This window comes from Macrotis lagotis, chromosome X, assembly GCF_037893015.1.
Source record: "Macrotis lagotis isolate mMagLag1 chromosome X, bilby.v1.9.chrom.fasta, whole genome shotgun sequence".
In the NCBI taxonomy this organism is placed as follows: domain Eukaryota; kingdom Metazoa; phylum Chordata; class Mammalia; order Peramelemorphia; family Peramelidae; genus Macrotis; species Macrotis lagotis.
In genome coordinates, this window is record NC_133666.1 from 515428119 (window position 1) to 515451502 (window position 23384).

The window sequence follows — 23384 nt, forward strand, 5'->3', positions numbered from 1 at the left end:
AGAAGTGATATGTGGCAGAGACTGAGAATGAGGAAAGAGATTGGCAAAAAACACAATATAGATGCAAATTATGTTGTGAATTTTATGGACAGCTAGGTAACACAATGGATAGAGAGCAGACCTAGAATCAGAAAGACCTAAGTTCAAATTTAGCCTCATTTGATGTTTTCTTGGCAAAGATAATGGAGTGGTTTGCCATTTCCTCCTCCAGTTTAATGTATAATATAGTCCATAATATAGTATTTGGTACAGGGGCAGGAATGCTTTTTTAAACTTCTCATTTTATATAGCATAATATTGTTATATTGATGACTGTATCTTGATGTGCAAGAAACCAAAAAAGAGCAGGTTATAGACTCACCAAACCTCTCAGGTCAGCTCACAGGTTGATCCAGGGTTCAGATTCTGACCTGGATGGAGGAGGTCACCTCTAAAGGGCTACTCCAGAGCTGGATTACTGCTCTGCCACAACAACTCTCCCAATGTATCTTCTCTTCCTTTAGTTCTGTCTCATGTCAGTTGAAGCAGTTTGTTTCACCCAGATGCCTATCACATTTGGACTCAGGAAAAGAATTTAAAGCAAGATAAATTGTTTTTAAGGGTAAGAAAAGTGTCATCAAGATATGAATGAGTCTCTAGTCTAGTCTAGACCTAAATACATAAAACATCATTGGGCACCTTTACCTCATCTTCACCTGAGAGCTTCCAGACAATGAGACACATAATCATGAGGGGAGGTTTTTCTTGGAATGGGTTTTATTTTTATTTATTTCTTTAAAACAGAGACCCTTAAGTTTGTTATGTCATAAACCCTTTGACAATCTATTGAATCATGTAGACTTCTAAGAATAAAAAGTTTTAAAATGTATATAACAAAAATAGGATTACAAAGGAGATCAATTGTATTGAAACATATTTGTAAATACATACATATATATATACATATATATATGTATGTATTGAAAAAGCAAGTTCATGCATCCCAGATTAAGACCCACCATAGTCAGGGGTATGGAACCAGTGGTATTGGTGTGACGATGCAGGTGGGACTTGAACTCTAATAAAACTAGCAGTTTTTTTTAGGGATGAATTAATTAAATATTTGACCAAATATAGCCAAAGAATGATGTTATAACTATCCAAATAGGCCTTGGCAGAAAAAAAAAGTTTCCCACCCCTGACATCAATTTAAAACCAAAAGAAAATTTAGCAGTTATTTAATTTAAGAAACTTAAGCAATCATCTAATTCCTTTCTTTTACAGATCACACAAGTTAAGCCCTACTAGAGAAGAGAAGTGATGCCCAAGGTTATACAGGTACTAAATATCAGAGGCAGGATTCTTAGGCAGGTTTTCTGATAATACATCTTGCTCTTTTTCTTGTTGTTGAACTAGTTGAAGTTTAGCAAGGAATGGGGTTCCATTTCATTTCTAGGTGACTATTGTCTAGAAGCTGAAAGAGTTAGAAAACTTACATTCCTTGGAGTTTTATCCACTCAGATGTTGTCTCTCATAATTCAAATGATTGTTTTGTCAAGTTTATGGACTTAAAAGGATTCCTCTGGCCTTTTTCATCCAGCTCCTGGCCCACAGGACATGGGAAAAATACTTTGGTACAAACCCATTATACTCATTGACACTCCAGATAAAGCCAAGTACTGCATAGTCTCAATGCAGATTTCTGCAAGAAACTTTTTCCCCCCACATTTACTCTCTCCAGGCCTAGTTGAAAAACCCTTGTAGTGTCTTAGAAATGATTGAGAAGGTTTTAAAAATTATTATTATCATCATTATTATTATTATGAACTTGGAATCTGTAGGCACTCAGCATGTTTGAATGTCAGCCCAGACACTGGCAGGCATCCATTCAGATGTTGGTTGTGAGTAAAATGTGTATTCAGTGACTAGCTTTAGGCCCTTTGAATTTTCCAAGCAAATCTTCCCAGTTTTCCAGAATATGGCAAAAAATAGGTTAAGAAAATTTTGCAGCATATGTATGTAGGCCCATATGTAAGAGACCTCTATGTTTTCCTAACATGGAAATTATATTTCTTTGACCAGTGAAATCTCCAAGCTTCATACAATCACAACAAAGTCTGTTTTTTTTCTTTCCCACATGCCTTTTAATTATATCTTTTAATTCTTTAACTATTAAACCTGTTTGCTTTAAGAGCTGTAAACATCTCATACTGCTAATAAGCTTCAGGAAAGTAAAGCAAATTGACATTCAGTATAGAGGTTATACAAAACCAATGAAAAACTATGCAAATGAACCTCAGAAGAGACTTATTTGCATATTCTTGTAGATTGGGTGATGATATTCCCAGCAGGAGCCTGGCTGACTTGCTTTCTACCTCTGCTGATGATGAGGGATGTTCTGGTGGTAGGGCCCTGAAGGGTCAATTTAACAAGTGGAACATTATGATTTTCCACTAGGGTTCTCAGAATCACTGTGCAGAACACAGCAATAAATAGTGACGCAGGAAATCGATTTTTAAAGTAAATACATTGAAAAGGGGGTAAGAGGGAAAGAGGGCAGGGATAGAGCAGTGTTCTATAAATCTTACACATTATCAGAGTAAGTTTAACAATTGTAAGTAGTCCAGAATCAATCCCACTCTTATCTCCCTGTTCTTCATTCTCTACATTACTTCCCACTGCTGGTACCTTGTGACTTTCATTCTCCCAATCCCACTAAGAGACTCGGATAAGGAGTTTAAGGAACCAACCTGCTCTAGGGTAATTAAATGCCCATCATCTGACTGCTTGGCATCACATAAGACCCATAGTTGCTTTATTCCTCAAATTTCTGAAATCCAGTGTGTGTGTGTGTGTGTGTTTCTCTGTGTGTGTGTGTGTTCATGTGTATTTCCCTGAATTCTTTACTCTATTCAAAATCAACTCTCCTCTCTTTAATTTTCCTTGAAAATTTCTTGAAAGAAGGAGAGGTATCAAGAAGAACATAATAATTGAAGGGAAAGAATGAAATTACCTTTTTAAAATATTCTGGACACATTTTAGAGGGTTCTCTCCCCCAAGTGGTTATAAAACACCTCTGAAGTAAATTTACCCATCTTTTGCCCACACCAATCCTGTTTCATTCCAGGAATAAAACTCTTCACTTTGGTTTAAAAATAAAATGAGTGGAACAAGCTGAATTAGAAGTCCTTGGCAGACATCCCCCTGAGCAGAATGTTCTCTCAATTGGTGGCATCTCAATAAAAGCAAAGATATTTTAAAAATTTAACCCTACCCCCCTTCAACCAAAGTTGCATTTTTCTATTGTAAAAACCCAATATGTCTGAGTTTCACATCTTTCCTCGGATGTCGCCCCCACCCCCTCCTCACCATGTATTTAGACAGAGGCTCTTGCTTGCTCTCGAAATACCGTATATGTGCATACAGCACTATGCTGACTAAGTTCACGGAAATGGGAGCAAACTCTGATGAGGCGGCTGCCAAAAAGGGGGAGAAAAAAAGAAAGGAAAAAAAATCTCAAGTATATTCACATTCTCTTCTCCCCCATTCCTTTTTATCCTTTTATAAATATTCAAACCCTTTTTAGAGAGACTTCTGTTAATGTGTTACCCCGGCGAACACTGTAGACCTGGAACATGCTTCATGCTCTTAAATTCCACAGGAATTATATGCTTGGAGAAAGACTGGAGACAATTTCAGATGGGATGGGGTTGGAATCTCATTACCAACAACCATCCACTCTCCCAGCCCACCTCCAATCAGAACCATCATTGTGTGTAACTGAAAGGAATTGTTTTTTTTCCTAATGGTTCCTGGAGCAGACGGTTGCCTCACCCCCCCCCCAAAAAAAAGAGTAGTGATATGGATGGGAATCAGGAGGAGTTTGGGGATGGGTAAAGAAATCCTCCTTTGACTTGGACATATGCACAATATTATGTGAACATCTGTGTACGCAACAACATACAACAGACAAATTATTGGTGGTAAAAGGCAAAGCCCTTGTTTCAAAAACATGTCTGGAGATAGTGTGTATACAGAAACTCGCCTTGTGCTAATTATACATAATAACTGTCAGCTTTATGTTGCACAGGCTTTTCTGGTATTAATCGGTTATAGTGGTAGAATGTTTTGGGTTTTTTTTTTAATAGCCTTATTGTCGTGTGTGTGTGTGTGTGTGTGTGTGTGTGTGTGTGTGTGTGTGTGTAAAGCATATAGTTTCATTTTTATAGTTCTTGTTATCTGGAAAACTATACAGAAATGTTTGAGTTTGGTGACTCATTTCTTGAAATATAACAATGGGCAGATTCAACTTTTCACTACAGAACTGACTCACCCTGCCACCTCTGTAACAAGGGGGCTGTTGAATACAATGTGCCTAGAAAATAGTCCGCTTTTGCCTTTTTATTCCATTCTTTTACATACAGGCACCCATTGACAAAATGCCACTCAATGTAAGTGAATTAATTTCCTACTTTGTTCTTTGCTACTTTCTATCTTTGCCTAATACCAAGACTTTCAGGCATAGGTCTGTCCCTAAGGATTTTATGAGTCCTTTGCATGGAGTCATTCACTGTCAGAGGCAGCAAGAATGATGATTTTGGAGTCAGGATGGCTTCATCCTGACTTGTGTGATCGTGAACAAATCATTTAACTTCTGTGTTCTCTGGGTGACTCTGACACCACATTGCAGAGAAGTTGTCCATCTGCTTTGATAGAGGGAGTTTCCTTTCCAGGAAATCCCCTATACCAATGAAGTCACAGATCAGGCCTTATCTCTTTCTTTTACTTAAAATCTTAAAGACTTAATTCTATCTCTAGTATTAATTGACTGTGTGACCTCAAGAAAGTTAAAACTTGACTCAGATGCTTTCCAGCTATGAAACCAGAGGCAGGTCATTTGACTTCTTTGGGATTCAGTTTTCTCATCTGTAAAATGAGAATAAGAAGAGCAGCCTCCTTCCAGGATGGTTGTGATGGTGATGTGAGATAATAATCATCAAGTTCTTTGTACTTTTCTCATAGTAGACTCTTAATAAATGATTGTTTCTTTCTTCTTGTCCCTTCCTGTAGCTCACTATTAGCATCTGTCACCTACCTGTCTTGACTAACTATATCACATTAATTGTGTGGACCACTTGAGGGAAAATAGGAAAAAATTGCATTATTTGACTAAAATGACTCAGACAAGGGCCTGCTGGAACAAATGTATATTAGCAGGTTCAAGGTCTCTCCAGACTAAAAAGGAAGGAATTCCAAAGAACTTAGGGAAATTCTTTTTCATAAAATGTACCTCAGAGTCCTTTAGACTGAATTAATTGAGAGCAAGAGCTGGTGGTTATTGTTATTGTTTAGTTTTGGTAGAGCTTTGTATCCCCAGCAGTTAACACAGGTATTTTGGTAGGTGCTTAAAAAATAGCTTCTTCAACCCAAATGTAGGATTCCTAGGAAGACTGTAGTCTTTCTAAAATTTAGGATCCAAATTGTATAGAAATGTTCTGATTCAAAGTTGACTAAAAATAGGAAAAGTATGGGAATTTCTTTTCCTTCTCCCCCCCCCCCAAATGCCAAGTCATTGAAACTAATATATTACTTTTAAGACCTGTGAAGAATCAGCACATTTCAACACAACCCATAAGGCCCTGTGGAATCTATTTTCAGAAGAACCTTACCTTAGCTTTCAATTTGAGATACAAAATTTAATGAAATTTAATCTTTATATCTGCATATACCAACAGTCTTGTTAATTTGTGGAAGGGGAATGAGCTTATGTGTCTGTCTCGGGTAAATGTTTAGGGTGCACCATCAAATTGGGTGCCCAGACACTGGGGGATGGCAAAAACATTGAGTTCCTTTTGAAAATGTGATATTTATGTATTCATTAGGATCTTTCAGCTTTTATAGAAAAAAGTATAGGATAGAATGAGAATAGTCTGAAATGAGATTAACCTTTTCACAAAGTTTCTAGAATGGATTCACTGCCTGTGCTTCACCTTCATTCTAGCAGCAAGAACACCTCCAGGTTTAATTTGCATTTCAGAGAGTGGAATAGTTTATCCCCACATTTCCAGCTAGATAAGATAAAACAGAAGCACAATGAGACTGGCAGATGCCTATACTTTATGCAGCATTGGGACTAGAAAGGAGGTATGACTTTATCCCCTTCCACAAGGAGACATTCTTAATTACCCCTTTTAGGACTAGACTGTTGACTGCCAGAGAAATATCTCCTGCTGGTCTCCTCTATTTAAAAAAATACAGTCAGTCAGAGAAATCTTGTTTAGTTTCTGGGTTCTTTGTTTTGTTTTGTTATTGTTGATTTGTTTTTGCCATGAGATTCTCTGACAATAAAACCCTTGATCATGATGTGATTATTGATTTGCTCCCTCCTTTCCCTACCTCCAGAATTCCATTGTATAGACCCATAAGACATAAGAGGACCTGAGAAAAGAGAGAGGGCACTGTGTGGATGGTTGCAGTGGAGGGAGGAGGTAAGAAAAGCAAGGGGGAGGGGAGGGGGGAAAGCATGCTTAAATAGAGGCTTCACTTGGTTACTGGAACTAGTGTTTGAATAAGAGGATTTGCTAAGGGTATCCTGTCCCCCTCCCCTCCTCTCCCCACCCCCCATATAGGCCAGGTGGTTTCTGCTTACATACATGGCTTGGCTCTCTTACTCTTTGGCTTGGAGTATTTCACACATGAACAACACAGCCTTCTCCCAGAGATTTGTCACCCATCTGCTTGCATAAGGGCTGTCTGTTTCTCTTACAAAACTGGTCAAATCAACATTTTCCTTTGGCCAGGGTGGCTTACCAGCAGCTCTTCCATACGGTCCCAAATGGCATTTTTTTAATTCTATTTGCTTGATTGGCTCTATCTCTCTGTCCCCCTTCCCTCCTCCCCTTCATCTTCTCCCACTCCTATTTTTGTTGTTAAGAAGCCCTGTCACTCATGAAGGCATCATTTAGCCCTATTTCTCCTCAAATGGCATGTTACTCATAAGTTTAAAGCAACATTGCCTTCTGTCCTCAGAAGGTTTGCAGATGTTTTTCTCATTTTCCCTTCCAGTGTGTGATGGAGGACGGATGCCTTTTCTCACACTTTTTTCTAAGTTATTTCTCTTTAGGAACATTGTAGGCAAATATGCCTTTGAATCTCCCTACTCAGGATCTATCTCATTTATTCCCTTCCCCACCATCACGTGCCTGCTGTAGATCAGAGATGGAGAATGTCTGGCTCGCAGGCCATATTAGACCCATGACCACTACAGTTGGGAATCAAAATTCAATAAATCTAGGAACTTTTTAAGGGTGAATTAATTAAATGTTTGACCAAATATAGCAGCCTAATTTTTAAGTTGATAATTTTGTTTGACTCACAATGATGTTATAAATATCCAAATGGCAACATTCCTTCTGGAGACAGTGGCTAAAAATCAATCCATAAATCTTGATTTTGACCATAAAGTTACTTTTCTGAGAAAATCTTGAAAACACTATGAACAAATGGTTTGAACTGAGGGGCAGCACCAACTTTGTCTTTTTATATTCCATATATTCCAAATAGAACCCAGATTTAAGTTATGTTATAACTCAACAATTAAGTTTAAAAAATTCATTCCCCTGTCTCAGATTTCTCCTCCCATTTGTAAGGGGAATCTCAACTAAAGCTAAAGATTGAAGTGATTAAATATGCATCTATTATAAGGAAATTGAGACTCAGAGTATTATGTGACCTAGTAAGTATCAGATGTGAGACTCAAAGTCATATCTAATGACCTCAAAACCATAACTTTCAAGGACAGCTTGTACATTGAGTGAATTTAGGGCCATTTTTAGAGGTAAACTATATGAAAATCCATTTGTTTTCTAAATTTTTCTATATTACATGGTTGAATAGTTTAAAATTTACTAAACAAGCATTTCCATTCTCATCCTGTTCCAATAGAATATGCATCCTTTCTCCCCACTTGTATTTAAACATATCCATGATATTGATAGCAAAAATACCATATATAGTGGAAAGAATAAGATATTGGAAGCTTACGAACCTGGGTTCTAGTCCTAGCTAGGCCATCAACCTCTATGACTTTTGACAGGTTATTTAATCTTCCTGGGTCTTGGATTGTAGTGCATTCATTATCAGTGGATCACTGATCTATATGGATAGTGTCTCTGTGATTCAGAGCACACATCACTCACCTCAACCTTTCCTTCCCATCATCTGTGGCTCTTGTCCATGGCTTCTCATAAACCCTCCATAGAAGAAAGTTTGTTTTGTTCACATATCATACTTACTGTTCAACCTCTTCTAGTTGAATTGAGGACATTGAAGGCAGATACTGTTTCATCCCTACCATTAATCACAGTGTTTTTCATGTATTAGACCCATCCCAAAGAATATGCAGTGAATGAGTTCTGTGGGTTTAAAATTACAGTCACATATGCATGTGTGAATCCTCAAAGTTAAGAATAATCCTATGCCATAAGAACTTCCTCACCCCAACCTCCCCCAAAAGTTTGAAAGTCGTTGTGGCAGATTCTTTATTAATAAATTCTAAATTCACTTGAATGGAAGAATTAATAATCCAAAGAATGCAATGCAGTCACATGTTCCATTAATTTTGATCTAATTAAAGATTAACTCTGGCAAGGAGGTAACTCACAAAAACATATTTTGGTTATGTGTTGTGTTATGATAATCAGATTGCATTGAATAGGTCTGCATATCAATAAATAAAGAAATTCTCTCACTCCTAAGCTAATAATATAGATTGGACCTTGAAAAATTGTTTTATTTGGTTTTCACTGGTTTACACAATTGGGAACCCTGCTAAGCCTTGAAAATTTTCTAGGTTTATGCTTCTCAATTTTCTTCTATTTCCACAGTCCCTCCTCCATTTCTCACTCCCTCTTTACTCATCTCAGTGATCAACTATTTGGCAACATTGAAATGAAATTGTTTTATAATGTTTCAGTTCCTCTCTCTGACTCCCATCTCTTACTCAAGAAAATGGTTGATCTAGAACAGCTGAAGAATGGGTGGGGGAGGGGGTGGAAGAAGAATCAGACTTCCATTTAGAAGATAAGAGTTCAAGATCCAGCCCAGATATTTACTATAACAAGTAATTTGCTGGCTCTGACTTTTCTCATCCATAAAAAAGACAATACTACTTAAATATGTTACAGTATTATATTAAAGATAGTACTTTGCATATGGTAATGAAAAAAGTTAAGGAGCTTGTAATGAGAGACAGAGAACAGGCCTAAGGCTCAAGGAGACTTGTTTTCAAGTCTTACCTAAGGTACTGTGAATATTATAAATCTGGCAGGTCACAGACAGAGAGGTGCAGAAAAAAACTTAATGTTTGGTAATGGTTTACCTTAATAAAACTTCTCTGCACTACAATGATATGGCTATTTCCTTCAGTGATATAGATCAAAGTTAAACGGAAGGAAAAAAATCTAAAAAAATGGCAAACTTTTAATAAAATCAAAAAGTTGTAATATGACTTAAGTACATAGGATACTTTACAGTTTGTAAAACTGCTTCCTTTGAAGTTAAATAGTATAAGTATTTTGACAATTCAATTTTCAGGGTGATGGGATTTCATAACCTGTGGTTAAGTCATTTAAATAATCAATATATTTTATTCTGAATCTTTACATCTTTTTTTCAATAAATGTTCAGAAAATATTAGTTGAATGATGAATCTTAAACCAGTTTGAATACTTTGGGTACTTTGATGATTGATTGATTGATTGATATTTGTCCTTTGTTCTGAAAGAAGACCATAACATCAGGGAGATGATGCTACAACATGTATGTGAATTGGATTTGAGTGAGGGAGTGTTGTCATCAGCCTCAGTTTCTCCTCTGAAATTATCTGGGTCCAGTGACCAGATATGAATCAGGATGACTGGAGATGGTCTTCAATGCAGGGAAAGTAGACATTATTTCCTATGCACTGTTTCCCCTAATAGAAGAATGAGGGATAGAGATTACAAATGCTGAATTCATTAGTGTGAGGAAGTATGAATGGCACAGACTCAAATTCTATTGAATAATGATGCAGAATGTCAACAGAAGGCAGTGCAGGACGGTGGAGATGATGCAGAACCAACTTGAACTGTTATGCAACAGAGGTATCAGTACAGACTTTCACATTTGATTTACTCACAAATAAAAGCTTGCCAAGTAACTGATTTGCTGCCTAATAGGGTTTCCCCTTAGGGAAACCCCACGGATTTCCCCCTCATTAAAAATGAATTATAGCAAGCTCCCCCTAAAACTCCTTACCTGAGTTATATTTAATGATTATATGACAGTACTGGTTTGTGGAAAACATTCTTTAGTTAAATACTTTATCTTTGATGTCACCTTGAATATTTCTGACCTTTGTGAAAATTACATGGGGGTATTATAAAATTAATCCACAATCCAGCAGCATCACACATCAAAGCATAAGAGAAATTATTTTCAAATACTCACTTGGATGTGGGTTCACGATGATGTGGCTATTCTCTTTAGTAATAGAGATAAAAAACTCTCCATGCCTACCTTCCCTGTGAAATCTCTGTCCATGTTCTCCCATATCTTCTCCACAATAGGAATCAACTCAATGTGTTTGTGGTTATGGGAATGGAGTGGGGTGTCTTTCCTCTTTCCTGAAAACACATAGCAAATATTAATTTCTAAGAAATTCTTATTTGGGCCTTACCTGGAAAGAAAGCCTGTGAATGTCAGTTAAATACATCATTATCACTGTGGGCAGTAATGCTCTCTGGAGGTCTGGAGGAAAACGTTTTATCCCTCAGTATGTATATAATGAGAAGGAATGAGTGAGAAAGGTCTGTCTAGGTGGTTAAGTTCCCGTCTCCTGATTGATCTGCTGGGTGACTAGCAAAATCTCTTAATCTTTCTACTTCTTAATTTTCTAAGGAGATAATGCTTTAGAGATAGTGAGAGGATTAATTAATGCTGTGTTTGAGGCTTTAAATTGTGGGTTTAAGAGAGCTCCAGATCTATTCTGTTTTAAGTCTTTCTCTTCAAATGGGGCGGGGGGGGGGGAAAGACAGGGATTTGGAAGCTGTCGGGACAGGAAGCCCAGGAGATACACAGTAGAGTTATTTATATCTGTCTGAGGGGTTTCTGATCACTGAGGCAGTAGTCTCTGGTACCTTAGTTTCATAGATTTAGAGCTAGAGTCACCTTAGTGTTTATCAAATCCAACTTCACCATTTGTAAAATGAGAAAAAATGAGTCCCAGAGAAGGTCTCATTAATTTACCCAAGGTCACCCTGGTATTAACTTGAAGAAAATGGATTTCAACCTCAGTTTTCTGACTAAATTCAATTCCTTTTCTTCACTTAGAGGAAAAAGAACCAGAGTTACTTTTACATCAGGATGGGTGAAGAAAATTGGCATTATATTAACTTGAATGTAAAAACTGTTCCATCTCTCACTGGCAAGAATATTTGCTTAGTACCTAAGTTTTGGTTGCTTGATGATGTTACTGTCTCCTGTTATCTCCCAACTTTACAGTGTAGGCTTCTCTAATCATCAAAGTTGCTAGAGATTAAAGCAATTTCTTTTCTGACTTGAATAAAAACTGGAAATTCATTAAAATCGAAGGGCAAAAACAAAAATAAAACAAAAACTTCATGTACTCAAATAGACCAAGAAGTTTTAATACATATTTCTTTAGCAGATAGAAATAGAATATTTTTAACCAGAATTTTTAAAAAATCTATATGGCGATTGCCCCAGGATAAATTTTTCTAAGTGTGGTGCTGTTAATTCTTTTGCATAAAAATGAAGTTGGTTTTTATTACTTATTTCTATATAAAATCTTCAGTGGAGGACTCAGCTGCATTTGATTTAATCTGTTATATTTGTGGTTGTCCTGATTAATACCAGTGTTATACAAAGGAATGTGTGTGTGTGTGTGTGTGTGTCTATGGAGTTGGGCTGGGGTGGGGGACACAGATATAGAAAGAAAGGAAAAAGACAGGTGGCTGCCTAATAATTTTAATTAAATACATTTTTTGAAAGTTGCTTATTCAAAAAAAGAATAAGAAAACCCCTCAAATCGAAGAAGTATGAGTAACAACTTTAGTATGCTACTTTCAATTCTCCTGATCTTGGAGCAATACAAATATGCTATTTTAAATTACTTTTTTTAGGCATTGTTTATGTAAGACTGGGAGGGGTAAGATGAGCTGATGATGGTGTGGTAAATTGTACCCCTTATACACACACACACACACACACACACACACACACACACACAGCCCAGCATAATTCTAGTGATCAATACTGATATTAATTCTATGTTCTATTATCTCACTTTGGACACAAATGTTTCTTCACACCATGTTTGACAAAAACCTAATATGGTTTGGCCATGAAAAAGGCCAACACCCCGATGCTAACTTGAGGCAATTAAGCCTAATTGATACAAGTAAAATATTATCCTCTGTCTTCGTGTGCTTCCACCGATTCCCAGCTGTGAGCCTTATGGTTTCAGCGTGAGAGTCAAAAATCAGAGAACTCAGTCTCCATATGAGTCTTGTGCGTTCCTATGCTCTAAGCCAGCAAATAGATCCTGTGCAAATGGTGTGACAATCAGCAATGTCACTAAATAGAAATCATGTAAAATAAGAGACATCATTACACATTTTCAGTTTCTTAGTCTTTTCCCTCAAATCTTTAATTAAAATACCTCTCCAGTCCTCCAGGAAAGACATAATCTGTGGTTGTTTGATTTTAGACATCCTCTAAGGAAATAGCTTTCCTGATTATTTTCATGGATCAATCTGTGCAGAGGCAATTCAGAATGTAAAGCTATCTTCCAGTTTTCTGAATGTGATGTCTTGTTGTTCTCACTTCTAATCATTACTTCAGTTTTGACAGTAAGGACTTGGCATGGTGAGTCTAAATTAAAGCTCTTTCGGGGGTATTACTAGAAAGGAGATTTTCTTGGCCCAGATTATCTGATGTGGGTTAAATGAACAACACCATGACCAGATTTCATCTTTGGTTGGTGCATTATAGACGTATCTACAATACCATCATAACATTCAGACATTCCTCAATGTATTCCTAATGTGTCTAATAGTGGAACTAGTATTAAATGAAAAACATGTGAGTGTTTGGTTTCTTATGTTTGTTCCTCTCTCTGCCTCTTTAACAATACAGATATTAAGTGTGTTTTAATATTTATTTTTAAAGTTGGCACCCTGGGATTGCTTCACAAGATAGCTCATTTGTTTGAGGGTCCCCAGGGGACGATGGTAGTCATTCCACATTTCTCTAGCAGACTTCATTCCGTACAAACAGCACCATACAAAACACTCCATTCTACATTCTTGGGAACATTGAGCTGTTGGAAGTCTCATTTGATACACAGCATTCAGTGGGTATTTAATGTAGTCTGTGTTTATTTGTCACTCCCTGTCATTTGCAAAGTACATTTAAGAAACTACAAGTAAGTATTGGCATAGATATTTTAATGCCAAAATTTTGGTTGATAGAACATTTTGATATGTTCTAAAGCCCCCTTGGACACACCACCCTTCCTCCACACACATAGAGAACACACACCCTCTTCTCCCTAACTAGAATAGTCTATTTATTTTTCAGTTGTGTCCGACACTCTGTGTCCCCATTTTGGGTCTTCTTGGTAAAGATTCCAGAGTGGTTTGTTATTCTTTCTCCAGCTTATTTCACTGATGAGGAACTGAGGCAAATAGAGGTTAAATGACTTGCCCAGGGTCTCATAGCTGGTTTCTACAGTTGCTCAGGTCCTTCTGACTCCAAACCCAATGCTCTATCCACTGGCTACATAGAGTTGTCCACACAACTGTGAGGCAAGTCAGGACAGATTCATCAGACTACACTTGCAATGTAGGGCAGGGAACCAAAGGAAAGATGCCTTAGTCAGTGACTAAGGAAGACTTCAGGGGATGGCGGAAAGGGAGAGAGGTAGCTGCCATCTGGTCATTTAAAAAAAATTTTAAATAAAAAGAAAAACATCCGAGGGTCTTTTATAAGTAGTCAGCTCCTCAGAGCAAACAGTTCTCTGACCAAAGTAAACTGGATGGAATTGCCTTCTGTCCAATACTCCTGTTGAATTCGGGTTTAGGATTTCCTTTGCCACACAAGGCTGCCTTGAGATTCATTTCTTTTGACTGGGGAGGTCTTTATATTGGATCATATCCCCAAAATTCTATTCCTTAGATATTATTCATATCTAAATAGTGATAAATCAAATGTGTATAAGGCCTCAATTCTCATTAAGACTTAGGTCCAAAACAGCAAAAAAAAGGCCTGTATAATTCTCTCAAAACAAATAGTAATTTATAATGTTATACATTTAGGGATTTTTTTTTCATTTTCCAAGTACTGTGTGTTATCCAAATCCAATCCCCATTAATAAGTAAACTCCCTCTGTTTGTTCTTTGATCTAACATATAGTTATGACATGCATATTCCAAACACATGTCTGCACTTATGTTCTGTCTCATTCTCAATTTGCAGCATTTAAAATAGTTAATATGCCACATTGATTCCTATAACAGTAAAAGCATGATAGTGAACTAGATTCAAAACCATGGAGACCTATCCAGGGTCATATTTCCTGTTTGATCCTCAGTGAATCATTTAACCTTCTACTGCCCTGAACACTCTCTAGATAAACTCTATAAGAATGTAAATTGCAGAGAAGGCACTGACCTGCATTGGCAGAGGCAATTCACTTTGCCAGTGGAATCACAAGTCTAATCTCCCCTAACTCTAATTTCTGTGGCAGTCATGATGCAAGAAAAACAAAATACACACATATCATATATATATATATATATATATATATATATATATAAAATACATAAATAAACAAATTTTTGTATGTATATATAATATGCATATTTGTGTACGCGCGCACGTGTGTGTGTATGTGTGTGTGTGTGTGTGTGTGTGTTTCCGTGTATATTTATGGGGCAGCTAGGTTGCATAGTAGATAGATTGCCAGACTTGGATTCAGGAAATTTTCTTGAGTTCCAATCTGACCTAAGTCACCTACAATCTGTGTAACCCTGTTTACCTCAGTTTTCCCATTTGTAAAATAAGCTGGAGAAAAGAATGGTGAACTACTACAGTATTTTGACAAAAAAAATCCAAATGAGATCATGAACAATCGGACTGAAAAAATGAGTCCAAAACAATAATGTACATGTGTGCATGCATATTTATGTTTTTATATGTATATTTCACTTCATTTAATAAATGTTTATAGAATGAAGTTGCTATAACATTTTCAGAGGTACCAGTATGCTTCCATTCATTAGAAGAGAGTGATTATATGGAATGATGGAATCTCATGAGACAAAAAGGCGGGTAGTTTCAAGATATCACAGCTCACTAAGAACAGTTCAAGAGCAAGTTCCAAGATCTGACTCTTCTCCAGAGGTTAGTTGGTCAATACTGCTTACCATGAGATAGGCACTTTTCTAAATGTTGAAGTACAAAGAAAGGCAAAAACATGCTTCAAGGAATTCAGAGTTCAATGAGGAAGATGATGTTTAAACAACTACTAAGTCTCTAGTCACACAGAGAAGGAAATCTCAGAGTAAAAGTACTAGAAATGGTGGAGATCATCAAAAGCTTCCTGAAGAAGGTGGAATTTGAGGTGTTTTTAAGGAAGTAAAAAAGGTCAGGAGATACAGATGAGAAAGGAAAAGGAACTGAGAGATTTAACGCCATGGGCAAGGAACAAGAAGGAAGAGTTTATTGGATTGTAAAGTACACTGAGGGAAGTAGATCATAACAAGACTGAAAACATAGGAAGCAGCAAAGTCAGAAAGGGTTTTAAATTGTAACTATAGAATTTTACAGTTGATCCTGGAAACAACAAGGAACCACTGGAGTTTATTGTTTCAGGAAAAATTGAGGGAAGATGGATAATGTGGTCAGACCTGTGCTTTAGGAGCGATTCAACTAAGAAGGTTAATCAGAAGGCTAATCAATCAGAAGGCTAATCTAGGCTTGAGGTTCCAGGATAAAGGCCACGAGGGTGGTGAGAAAGGGGTGAATATGGGAAATATTGTGAAGGTAGAAAAATAGAAAGGGCAATTCTTGGCAACAGATTGCATATGAGGAGTATCGGTGGTTGTTGCTCTTTGTTCTTAAATAGGACCAAAGAGACATCACTATGTAAATAGTCAGGTTATAATGTATCTGACTGTGGCTGATCAGACCAATATGAACTTAGAATTCTCTATTGCAGATCAGACAAATGGGATATGTGAATATTCAGTGGATCCTATAAACTTGTATATCTCACCTGTCCTTTGAGTTATTTTAATTCTACTTTGCTCATGGAGCACAACACTTTCTCTGATGTGGGCCTGTCATTCTGGGCAATCTTGTGCCAATGTCTCCCATGTTGCACAATCAGTTTCAATGCTCTTTTTTAGGTTTTTGCAAGGCAAATGGGGTTAAGTGGCTTGCCCAAGGCCACACAGCTAAGGAATTATTAAGAGAATGAGACCGGATTTGAACCCAGGTACTCCTGACTCCAGGGCCGATGCTTTATCCATTGCACCACCTAGCCGCCCTAGTTTCAATGCTCTTAAATGAGACCTTGAGAGTGTCCTTGTATTGCTTCTTCTGACCCCATTATGAGCACTACCTTATATGAGTTCTTTTTGGCAAGTATATATTTGGCATTTGAACAATGTGACCAGCCCATCATAGTGGTGCTCTCTCCAGTAGAGTCTGAATGTTTGGCAGTTTAGCTTGAGAAAGAACCTCAGAAGCTGGTACTTTATCCTGCCACGTGATCTTCAGAATCTTCCTCAGACAATTTAAGTGAAAGTGATCAGCGATACAGGGTCAAAAATAATATTGAGGTTCTAAGTCTAGGTGTTTAGGAGAATCAACTACATTAGGGAAATTGAAAGGGGGGAAGGCTTTTGGGGGGAAATCATCAGTTCTGTTATGGACATGTTGAGTTTGAAACATCTATTGATTGGACATTCTCTCGATGTTCAAAAAGCAATTTGTGATGCTAGACTGGAAATCAAGGAAGAAAGTATAGAGTTGTATATGTAGGTTTGTAAATTATCTATGTGAAGATGATAATACCATGCATATAATCTTTAAGAGAGCTGGGAAACAAATCTAGTATTTCAAAAATATAGATCTTTTAAAAAAAGGATTTAAAAAACACCCTCATTTCTCAGTTCTTACTGGTCCTGCCTAATTAGATAGAAAAATCAAAAACATGGCTTTCTTCTGTGACATTACACTTTTAATAAAGTACTTCTTTGAAGTTGAAAACATCACTAGTAATAGCAAACTCCTTAGGAACAACATGGTAGCAGGTGTAATTATTGGAAATATATAAGGTACTATTTATTTAATTAAGTATTCCATTACTAACATTGACATCAAGCAAAGAGGGGGCATTTAGGAGATGGAACATAGAATATGTAAGAATTCATGGAGGCAAGGATAGATGGAAATGGTCAGGGTTCTGGGATGCCAAATAGACAAGCCTTAGAGGCAACAGAGGAGAAAAGGGAGGTTCTAAAAAAATCATGAAAATTGAATAAAGGCATAGTATGAGAATAAAAGATATTTTATTTCCTCCAGTTACCCAAGCTTTAGTTTTTATATTTATAATACTTTGGAGGGAGAGAACTATCACAAGTATAGGTTGACCATAGGGTTTTTTACTATAATTATAATGTTTATAGCGAACTATCCATTATGTCATTTGATCTTATCATTATTACTTGTAAAAGAATCTATCATGTTATATGTAATGAAGTTTGGCCATAATTACTCTGCAGCATATTTCATTTTTTTTTCTTATGAGTGTACTTTCCTGCCAGGAATTTCTGATTCAGAAGTATGTATGAGGCAAATCTAAAATAATAAAGTATTGAATGGAATGCTATGGAATTCCTCTATTAATTTAGTATGGAAATCCTTCTCACCCCCATGGGCAGATTAATGGGAATTCTCTTTAGATAGAAGTGTAACTAAACATTTATTGAGTTGTGCACATTCTGTAATTAATCAGTCAATAAACATTAAGCACTTACTGTGTACCAAGGACAGCTAGTAGGTAGTAGGTCTGGAGTTAACAAGACTCACTTTCTTGAGTTCAGACCTGACCTCAGACATTGATTAGCTGTGTGACCTTGAACAAATCACTTAATCATGTTTGCCTCAGTTTCTCCATCTGTAAAATGAGCTGGGGAAAGAAATGGTGAATAGCTCCATAACCCTACCAGGAAACCCTGAAATGGGTTCACATAGAGTCAGATGACTGAAAAAAAAGACAGCAAAATAGGTGGAATTTGAACCCCAAATCAGGTATTCTTTCCATTCACAGTCTATTACTTTCAAGTATTTGTCTAGTTTCTATATGAAAGTTTGATTCTGAAATTCTAAAAGTGGTTTCTGTTTGTTTTTATTGTGGTGGTGGTGATGACTTTTCTCCTAAGTGATAGCAAAATCTAGTAGAAAGATTATGAGACTTGGGTTCATAAGAGACCTGATCATTCCCATTTCTGATATTACTAGTGATAATCTATTCAGCTGATTTGCTTAAGCCTAAACTTTCTCATCTTGTGAGAAGACAGTAATAATACCCAGAATATTTCCTTCACAATGCTATCATGAGGATTGAATGGCATCATAATATTATGGATTTAGAGCAGCAAAACACCTTCCAATCCAACCCTTTCACTTTCCAGATAAGGAAACTTAGACCTAGAGAGGTTATTGCTTAACTTACACGTGGAGCCAGATTTGGAATAAAATCTCTGATCTCCAAAGCCAGCATATTTTTAAGATAGCCCCATAGTGCCCTAGAAGTCCTTCAGAGCAGGGACTGGTTTGTTTTTGTATCCCCAGCACTTAGCAGAGTTCCTGGCTATATTTATTGTTTGATGACTAAATAATGGATTGTATGAAAAGTCAACTATTTTATTATTCTCCCCTATCTTGGTCTCGAGAAATCCACCAGCAAGTCTCAGAAATCTATATTGGATCCTAGTCTAATAACGAAGGGGTCTATTTTCATCAATGCTAACAAGTAGAAATGGCCCAAAGTCCCCTTCTTGCCCAAATGCAAAACTTCTGTAGCATCACTTAGAATTCTGAGGTGTGATTGTTGGGTATGGGAGAACTGTGATCACAATGAGAAGTTGGTAAAGATGGTACATCAATTAGGGAAGAGAAGTAAAAAAAAAGCATTTATAAAATGCCTACTATGCCAAGTACTTTACAAATACTATCTCATTTGATCTTTAAAACAACTCCAAAATTAAGTGCTATTATTTCTATTTTACAGTTGAGGGAAACTGAGGTACACAGAAGTTTAGTGACTTTCCCAGAGCCATATGGAAGAAAGCGTCTGAGGCCAGCTTTGAACTCAAGTCTTTATAAAATAGTTTTAAAGATTATATGTGTTAACTTATTATTATAAATAAAATACAACTTTTTCATATTATTCAAGTATAGAAGATTACTCTTTATTCATACAGGAAATCTGTCTATAACAGAACTCCTTGAATGTGTTACAAAGAGAAGACAATTATGTGAGAGAAGAGAATAATAATAATCCTTTGAATATAACTCTATAATTGAGAGCAATGAGTCATAAAGGTGAGAACACTGTTCTTTTTCTAGAATATCATTGCAGATTTAGAGCCACCTTTGACATCATCTTCCAATCCCTTCTTTTGACAGATGAGGAGACAGAGTTTCACAGTTAGAGTAGCTTATCCAAGATTACAGGAATATTAAGTATCAAAGTCAATACTTGAACCCTAGATGCCAATTGCTTTTTGCTTTTTACAGTGAACCATAATACCTTTCCCAAAAGACCTGGCCTAAGACCAAAACTTCAGAAATTACTCTGTGAACTGTCACTTGACATCCCAGAGACCTCTCTTGCTTCAACTAAAGAAATGAACATAACTTTATTTATTTAACACACTGAACAGAGTTGTAATACATGTTAATTATAAAGTTATTATATGTAATACATGTTAAATTATAAAGTTGTAATGCATGTCAGAATTCCACTTAAATTATAAATTATAAGTATTAGCTTTGAGTATATGGTAATGATGATGATAATGATGATGATGATAGTGGTGGTGGTGGTAGATGCTGATGGTGGTGTTTGGTGGATGGTGGTAGTGATGATGCTATGATGATGGTGGTGATGAATGTTTAGGAGCTGAATCTGTTGGAAATTATTAGACTATAATAAAATGGTTTTGAATAAATTTTATTAATTTCAAATAAAAAAGATTCATCAGTAGAAGTCCCATAAGAAATATTTTAATCACTGGATAATTAGTACTTGTCAGTGGCAGGTTCTCTCATAGCAAAGGGCTGCTGGTGGTAGCTCAAAAATTATCCACTCTCTTAAGTAGATTAAACCCCCATTCATTTACATATTAATATATGTATTTATTTGTATTTCTTTACTTTTTGAATAATTCTTTCAATCTGTTTTGAGGCAGAAAATCAAGAATTTTTTTTTCAATGTGATTTCCTCATTTCTACATTTTACCCCTACCTAGAAACAGCAGTAGTTTGGTAGCTCCTAATCTCAAGATCTTGAAGAATATATTCAATTTCATAGCTGGATGCATAGTGATCAAATTGTGAGTACAATAATGAAAGTTTATATAGCTTACTTTTCTTGCAACTCATTTTTTACCATCTGAATTAAAGGGAAAGGAATAAGTATTTAAATAGCCTATTAATTGCCACTGTGGTAAGAGGTTACAGACATGACCTCATTTAATGCTAACAATTCTAGGAGATAGGCGATGTTACTATCCCCACTTCACAGATTAAGGAGCATGGTCATTCAGCTTGTCAGTACCTGAGGTCAATTTTGAACTCAGGTTTTACTGACTCCAGACCCAGTAGTCTATGTTCTGCCTAACATTTTATCCTCATCTGGATAAACAAAAAGTCACTTAAAGTAGCAACAAACTTCATTATTTAACCTGAGCTTGACTAGTAGACAAAAACAAAAATATCCATCTCCTTTATATTCCTCCTTCTCCTTACTCTCCTCTCACAGATATAGGATTAAATTAGGATTATAGAGTTATTCCATGTAGTTAGTAATTAGTGAGTAGTATTAGATTGAGACCCAGATGTTGGAATAATTTTCCTATAATTCCTTCTTCCATTCTGGAATAAAAAATATCATGGAGCAAAGAGTCTAACTTACGTGGACAAATTAAAATTGGCTTAATGAAATGCATTTTCATAGAAAATGCAGAGGTATATATTGCAAATTCTAAATAAGTGGGGTTCTGGTTAAAGAAAACTTGCTGTACTTAAACTTTTTATTCTCAAGTTGTATCCAAGACTTTGTATCCATATTTTTAAAATTAGAAATTACATTTTCTTGACCCATCTTTATTAAAACATAATATTAATTCAAAATATACACAGTATAGATGTCCATAGAAAGGTCACCTGCTGAATCTATGCATAATACTCATTGAATGGTTAACTTATTCTCCCTTATATTATTCCATATTTTTTTAGGTTTTTGTAAGTCAAACGGGGTTAAGTGGCTTGCCCAAGGCCACACAGCTAAGTAATTATTAAGTGTCTGAGACTGGATTTGAACCCAGGTACTCCTGACTCCAGGGCCGGTGCTTTATCCACTACGCCCCCTAGCCACCCCCATATTATTCCATATTAATGAGAAGATTGTAGTTTGGCAGATAGATGGAAAAGGTAAAGTCACCTAGTGAGTTAGTTATCAAACCTCCTCTAAAAGTCACATCTTCTTCTTCCTGATTCCTTCTTTAAACAACTCACCCTCTCTTATAATAGCAAATTTTAATTACTTCAATATACAGGGGGGAAGAGGAAATGAACTTTGAATAAAGCATATCCACACTACCTCTTTTTTTCTTTTTTAAAGTTAAACAGCATCTATTCTCCGGGGACATATCAGTTGCTTCCAGCTATGCCTTATTTTGAATAAACAAGTATCATCTGAATATGGTTTTACTGTCTTTGGCTAGATACCCAAATAAAATGGCTCAAGATAAAGAGGTCCAAGCTCCCATTTGTTTTTGGTTGTGTGTCTTTTGTAAGTGTAGCTCATGAACTATGACAGAGTAGCAGATCCAAGTTAAAATTAGCATAAACCAGTTTGAACAAGCCTGGACAGTTTGGTGATCTTTGGTCTAGTGATTAGGTTTTGTGATGAATCTCCCCCTTCCACCCAATTCCCTTTTAGGCTGAATGCTTTGTGGAGCATAAGTTATTTTATTTGGGGTCTTCATGGAATAGCTCATAGAATGTAATATCAAATACTGAGTGAAGGAAAAATGAAGCCCAGGACTCAGCAATCATCATGGCTCCTACAGAGCTGAGTCTGATAAATGGGATGCTTTGAGATAGCAGTGGTAGGATTCCAGACACCCAATGTCATCACTCCCTTGAGGACATTGGGGGTTTCCCATCCCTTGTTAGTCTAATCACAGCACAGCAGGTTTGTGGAAGAGGTAAGGTTAACTTCAATACAAAATTGGTTCAACACTTCGGAAAATGTTTCTGGAGATAAGATGATTGCTGAAGGCTAACTGGAATGGTTAGCATTCTAGGACTACATTATACCTAGTTTATTTTTTGATGCAGATACAATGACAACTTGCTGTATGAATGAACTCTAGTTTTGTGGTTGTGTTATTGTTGCTGTTATTGCTTTTAAAATAAGTACACCCCTGCCATTTTTAATCAGTGCCTCTACAATAGTTCTCTCTTAAAATCTGCAAAAATTCAGCACTTTTCCAACAAACTGAAAATGTTATATTTTTCCAAATCTAAGATTTATTTTTTTTAGGCAAGCTTTATTTCTATACTGATTTTGCAAATTTCATTTTGGTTTTTTGGGAGTTTGATCAAAATGTGAAATAGATTTTTGTTTTCTCAGAAAATAAGCTATAATCTTTGAGAAGAAAACTTCAGACTTAAGGCTGAAGATTAGGAGTAGGGTGTGGTGACTTTAAAAGAAAACATTACTATGGCATGCAGGCCACAGCAAGTAGTGAGGAAAGGGCACAACTGACCCAGAGTGTCTTCATCATGGATCAGTGTATCCTGATATACTTATTCAGAAACTGGATTAAATAACCACATTGATGAGTCTTTGTATGAGTCTTTCAGCCTCAGTTCAATTCTTAGCCAGAGATTTCACTCCCTGCCAAAGCCAGATGCCTTTGGTCAGAGGTGAGTCCAAACAAAAGAATGTGGGTGAATCAGTCCAAGCATTAAGATCATAGAACTGTACATCATCATTATAAATCTAAACCTTCTCATTCTGCGAGTGAGGAAATTGAGAC

The 23384-nt window shown here is 36.4% G+C and overlaps 1 protein-coding gene across 24 annotated transcripts in view; it reads left to right on the forward strand.

Annotated features, from left to right (window-relative positions):
- The window catches only part of ATXN1 (ataxin 1), a 521647-nt gene that overhangs the window by 383225 nt on the left and 115038 nt on the right, over nt 1–23384 (forward strand). For 2 of the 24 annotated variants that reach the window (XM_074207297.1, XM_074207318.1), the window contains 2 exons: nt 1264–1317; nt 6382–6467. The exons of 18 other annotated variants lie outside the window; for them this stretch is intronic. The gene's annotated coding sequence lies outside the window, so the exon portion shown is untranslated. Of the gene's footprint in view, nt 1–1263; nt 6468–23384 lie in introns of all 24 variants that reach the window. 4 more of the 24 variants (XM_074207295.1, XM_074207317.1, XM_074207298.1 and 1 more) reach the window with 3 other exon arrangements.